We start from the raw sequence: 6,722 nt of genomic DNA on the forward strand, positions 1-6,722 counted from the left end.
CAAGCACAAGCTTCCATGACAAGGAGCTCGCCAAATGTCCAACTTAAGGACTCTAACTAAAAGTGCTAGGTGGGAGACAACCCACCATGGTATGATCGTTCTTTTTCAGTCTTAGTTTTATTTTGTTTTGTTTTATTCTTAGTTTTATTTTATTCTATTTTTCTTAGTGTTCATTCATAATGTCTGCATCAGCATCTACATTATGCATTCTGCATACTGCATAAAAAAAAGGAGATCGACGCGCAAGTGTCTATGACGCGCACGCGTCGTATGTGTATGCGCAACTAGGCAGAAAGTTCTACTGGAACGACGCAGGAGGCGTGCTTGGCGCACAAGCCAACCCACGCGTATGCGTGCTGCACGCGTATGCGTCCCCTTCGTTTTCATCAATCCACGTGTAAGCGTCCCTGACGCGTGCGCCTGGAATGAAAAATCGGCGTAATAAGGAAACTGAACAGAGAGTTGTGATAGTCTGGGGCTGGTACTGTGCTAGAGCCACAAAATCACCCACACGTACGCGTCCCTGACGCGTGCGCGTCCTTTTGCTTTCAGACCACCCACGCGTACGCGTGGGCGCCGCTTACGCGTCGCATGGCCGTTTCCGTTTTCACACTCATGCTTGACAGGCGTGCGCGTGTCGCGTCCCGTTTTTCATTCCCTTCTCTTTTCTTCTATCTTCTCTCCTTCTTTCTTCCTCCTTTCTTACTTTCTTCTTCTTCATCTCTTTAACTTCTCATCCTTCTTCACTTTCATTCTATTTTACTTAATTCATTTGCATACTTTCATTTTTATTTTCTTTTCTAAGTTTATTATTTTTTCATTGGTGTTAAATGTTCTTATTCAACTGTTGTATCTTTTCTGGTATTATTTTGGTGCTTAGTGACTTGTTCTACACTGTTGGGTAATATTACTTAAATCAATGCCAATCTTTTATGTATTCCTTTTGCATTTACATGAACTTACACTGTCTTTCATTACCCACATCCTTCTCCTTTGTTGCAATTTTTTTTTGCACTATTGATATGCCAATTGCACATATTGTTTTCTCACTTGCATGTTGTAGCTACCATGTAATTGAGACCCTCATTATTTGGCAGTAATCCACCCATACTTTATTTATTTTCTTATCTTTATTTCTGGGTTACTTTTCTTCTTTTTCCTCTTCTTTCAGAATGGCCACCGAGAAGGGGAAAGGAAAAACTTTTACATGGGGCGATGAATAAGTCCATCTACATAATCTTTGGAGAAAAACATCAGTTGTAGCAGCCCGTCCACTTGCACATCTTAGCATGCACCGAGGACGGTGCAATCTTTAAGTGTGGGGAGGTTGACACCGACTTCCGTGGGTTAGTTTTTTTCTTCTCAACACCAATGTCTTATTTTCTTTGTTAGTTCATTGTTACATTTGCATGTTTGATTGCATGTTTGTTTGATTTTGTGCATATTTTACCACTACTTGATTAAAGTAATGAGTTTCTTTTTCAAGATCTTTTTATAGTATTTCACTAATTTAAATTGAAAACTTTTGTGAAAAACTTGCTTGAAGATTGTAAATTGGAACATGAATTATAGCTAAGAACACACAACCTGTGAGATTTTGAGCTTAATTACATGGTTACATTATTTAACCATAATATTTTATTCTTGTGTGTTTTCTTCTCTATGACTGCAATCTATATTTTTTTCCATTCTATATGTCCATTGTTTAGTTTATTTACATGCTTGCATATGATTGAGGCCATTATTTGTTATTACCTCGCTTATCCCAAATAGCCTACCCTTTCAATCACCTTTGGTAGCCACCTTGAGCCTTTTAATCCCATCTGTTCTATATTTTAACACATCACTAGCCTTAAGCGGAAAATAATTAATTACCTGATTTGAATCTTTGGTTAGCTTAAGGTAGAGATTGTGTATCAATTAAGTGTGGAGAACCGTGGGAACTTGGGTTGATAAGAAAGTGTTGAATTTTGTTGACAAGATATTGGGAATTTGGGTATCTACTTATCTGAGACAAAAAAAAATTATTAAAAACACAAGTGCATTGATATGTTATGTTTATTTTTATGATTCAAAAAAAAAAAAAACCAAAAATATTCAAATAAATAAATAAATAGGGGACAAAATTACCCCAATGTTAAGTTAAAAAAAGATCAATGCATATGTGATAAAATTAAAGTTAATTTGGTACATGAGTATGTGATACAAAAGTGGGAATTATAGGTAGCTAGGCATGATTTTAGAGTTACATAGAATGTGTGTGTGTTAGGTAAGAGCTTATGTTAGTCAAAGATTCATATTTTAGCTCACTTGGCCATACATATATCCTCACCTTTACCTTAGCCCCATTACAACCCTGAAAAGACCTCATGATGTTTGCATTGGTATACTAAATATTTCTTGATTGGTTAGATGAAGAGCAAAGTTTAGAAAGCATGATTAGAGAAGAGTAGAGTGAATTAACCCCAGACACTTGATCGATTAGAGTGCATATACACTACCAGTGAGGGTTCAATGCTTGATTCTATGTTTCCTACTTTCATGAGCTATCTTCTTACAAGTTTACTTGTCTCTTACTGTATGATTTGAATTAGTGAAATATGATTTATGTTTGTCTTGGAGAATTTGTTTACTTTTAATCAAGTAGGTAGAAGTATTTGGTTTAACTGAATAACTAAATCAAATATAGATAGACCTTTCTTTCTCTTTGTCTCAGGTCGATTGCATTTAGTTGCATTCATATAGATAGGTTGCACTTCATAAGTTTTACCATTCTTCTTCACTCTCTTATAGCTTCTCTTGAGCTTAGCATGAGGACATGCTAATGTTTAAGTGTGGGGAGATTGATAAACCACTATTTTATGGTTTATCTTGTGCTCAATTGAGTGGTTTTTATCAAGTCTTTGCACACTTATTCATACTAATTGCATGGTTTTACATTTTCCTTCCTAATTTTGTGCTGTGATTGAAAACATGCTTCTTTGGCCTTAAATTTTCTATGTTTAATCCCCTCTTATTACCATTCGATGCCGTGATATATGTGTTAAGTGTTTTCAAGGTTTATAGGGCAGGAATGGCTTAGAGGATGGAAAGGAAGCATGCAAAAGTGGAAGGAATACAAGAAATTGAAGGAATTGCTAAAGCTGTCCAGCCTGACCTCTTCATACTTAACTGACCATAACTTCAGCTACAGAGGTCCAATTGAGGCGGTTCTAGTTGCGTTGGAAAGCTAACGCACGGGTGGATCACACACACGCATGACCTGGCAAAAATTCAATCCACGCATACACGTTGTCCATGCGTACGCATGATAGAGCCGCGTGCTGGACGTATCAGAAATCGCTGGGGGCGATTTCTGAGCTGTTTTTGACCCAGCTTTCGGCCTAGAAAACACAGATTAGAGGTTACAGAGTTGGAGAATGCATTCATTCATTCAAAGACTTCTCACTATTCACAACAATCTAGGTTTTAGGATTTCTCTCTAGTTTTAGGATTACTTCTTCTCAATTCCAGGTTCAATGTTCCTTTAATTTAGTTTCTCTTCTACTTTTATTTGTTCTAGTTTTCTAGTTTATTTATTCCCTTTGTTGATTACTTTATGTTGCTATTTGATTTATGAACTCCATGTTAGATTTGATTTCTTTATTTAATACAATTTGAGGTATTTCAGATTTATGATTTTAATTTATCTTTTTACATTATTGGCTTGAATTGATTAATTGGAGACACTTGAGTTATCAAACTCCTTTATTGCTTGTTAATTGAAAATTACTAGTTGATTTGGATACCTCTAAAGCTAGTTTTTCCATAGGAGTTGACTAGGACTTGAGGAATCAAATTGATTAGTCCACTTGACTTTCCTTTATTTAGTAAGGGTTAACTAAGTGGGAGCAAGGAACAATTCTCATCACAATCGATAAGGATAACTAGGATAGGACGTCCAGTTTTCATACCTTGCTAAGAGCTTTATTAGTTATTAATTTAATTCTTACAATTTACTTTTCCTTGTTCCTTATTCAAAAACCCCAAAAAGATAATCTTCCATAACCAATAATAAATACACCTCCCTGCAATTCCTTGAGAGACGACCCGAGGTCCGAGGTCTTCGGTTATCAATTTTATTAGGGGTTTGTTACTTGTGACAACCAAATTTTTGTACGAAAGGATTATTGTTAGTTTAGAAACTATACTTCTCTCCTCTCTCTAGGTTTTAGGATTTAGGATTTCTCTTAGTTTTAGGTTTGTTTCTTCCCAATTCCAGGTTCAATGTCCCTTTAATTTATGTTCTCTTCTACTTTAATTTATTCTAGCATTATAGTTGATCTATTTCCTCTATTGATCACTTTATGTTGCTATTTGATTTATGAACTCCATGTTAGATTTGATTTCTTTATTTAATACAATTTGAGGTATTTCAGATTTATGATTTTAATTTATCTTTTTACATTATTGGCTTGAATTGATTAATTGGAGACACTTGAGTTATCAAACTCCTTTATTGCTTGTTAATTGAAAATTACTAGTTGATTTGGATACCTCTAAAGCTAGTTTTTCCATAGGAGTTGACTAGGACTTGAGGAATCAAATTGATTAGTCCACTTGACTTTCCTTTATTTAGTAAGGGTTAACTAAGTGGGAGCAAGGAACAATTCTCATCACAATCGATAAGGATAACTAGGATAGGACGTCCAGTTTTCATACCTTGCTAAGAGCTTTATTAGTTATTAATTTAATTCTTACAATTTACTTTTCCTTGTTCCTTATTCAAAAACCCCAAAAAGATAATCTTCCATAACCAATAATAAATACACCTCCCTGCAATTCCTTGAGAGACGACCCGAGGTTTAAATACTTCGGTTATCAATTTTATTAGGGGTTTGTTACTTGTGACAACCAAATTTTTGTACGAAAGGATTATTGTTAGTTTAGAAACTATACTTGCAACGAGATATTATTTGTGGATTTCTTTACTAGCAAAAGTCTGTTCGTCAGAATGCATTATTTTCCCCTAATCTCTAGGATCCAAAGGTTGTATTCGTCAATGAATTTTGCTCCGTACATAACTTTGAATTTCAATAACCATCAAATAGACGGTGCCATGACCTACCTTTCATATGCGGAAGCTTGGCTTCATTTTGATAAAAGAAAAACACCCAAGTTTTATAGCTTAATCTAGAAATATAGGACTTGGTCTTTGTTCTGATGAGTTTGTCCTAAACATCCACTTTAGCATTCCTTATTCATGTTAACCTGTCATTATTACCTCTTACAAACTTCTTCCTGAGATGTGCATGGAAGATCCCTATCTCTTCCTAACTTATGTTATTCCCGGTCTAAATAATCCAAAATCCAAAATAGATATATATCTTCAACTTCTCATTGATGAGTTAAACTAGTTGTGGTCTTCTAGGGTTTTAACTTATAATGTATCATCTAAAGTCAGCTTCAAACTTAAAGTTGTCCTAATGTGGACAATGAATGATTTTCCTACTTATGGATGTTATCTGGTTGGATGACACAGGAAAAATTAGCTTGTCTCATTTGCATGAAAGACACTAAGGCTTTCCAACTTAAATACGGAAAAAAAAATCTTAGTTTTCTTGTCACAAAATATTTTTGTCTGAGGATCATCTCAATAGATGCAGTTAAACAGCATTTAAGAATAACACTAAGGAACATGAGGAGCCTCCAGTCAAATTGAGTGGTAAAGAGGTGTGGACAAGGACTATTGGTTATCTGAAAATAGTTGACACAGGCCATCAGTTACAGTTTCCTAGATTTGTAACAAATATAATTGGACTAAGAGAAGTATATTTTGGGACTTCCTTTATTAGAAGAATCTTCCCGTCCGTCATTGTCTTGATATGAAGCATATACAGAAGAACGTGTTCGACAAAGTCATCAACACAATGATATATAGTGATAGAACCAAAAATAACACCAAAGCTATACTGGACTTGGTAGAATTTTGTAGAAATCCAGAACTAAATTTTATGTCAATAGGAGATGGTAGATGGGCCAAACCAAAAGGGTGTTATGTATTAAACATGGAACAAAGACATAACACATGTCAATAGAATAGCTATGCATCAAACTTCAATAGATGCTCTCATATCAATCATGGAAGGATTCGTGGCATAAAAAGTCATGATTGTCATGTTTTCATAGAATGCCTTCTCCGAGCTGCCTTAAGAGAGTTTTCTGATTAAGTTTGGAAGCCATTAACAAAATTAAGTCAATTTTTTAGAGATTTATGTTTTTATTTTTTATTTAGGAAAATCCTTGTGTAATTGAACAGAACATCCCAATCATCCTCGGCAAGCTAGAGAGAATCTTTGCTCCTGTCTTCTTTAATGTCATGGAACATCTTTTTATTCACATGGAATACGAAGCACGTGTGTGTGGCCTGGTATAATATAGATAGATGTATCCTTTTGAATGTCAAATTGGTATTTATAAGAGGTCGGTCAAGAATAGAGCTAGGGTAGAAGGGTTGATAAACCACAATTTTATGGTTTATTTTGTATTGAAATGAGTGGATTTTATCAACTTATCCTGTATTTATTCACTGAAATAGCATGGTTTTGTGAATTCTTCCTAAATTGTGCTTAAGATTAAAAACATATTTTTAGGCCCTTAAATTGCTAAATTTAATTCACTTTAATTCTATTTGATGCCTTGATGTGTTTGCTGAAGTGATTTTAGGCTTAGAAGGCAAGGAT

Source organism: Arachis ipaensis, chromosome B09 (genome assembly GCF_000816755.2).
Source record: "Arachis ipaensis cultivar K30076 chromosome B09, Araip1.1, whole genome shotgun sequence".
NCBI classification, from domain to species: Eukaryota; Viridiplantae; Streptophyta; class Magnoliopsida; order Fabales; family Fabaceae; genus Arachis; species Arachis ipaensis.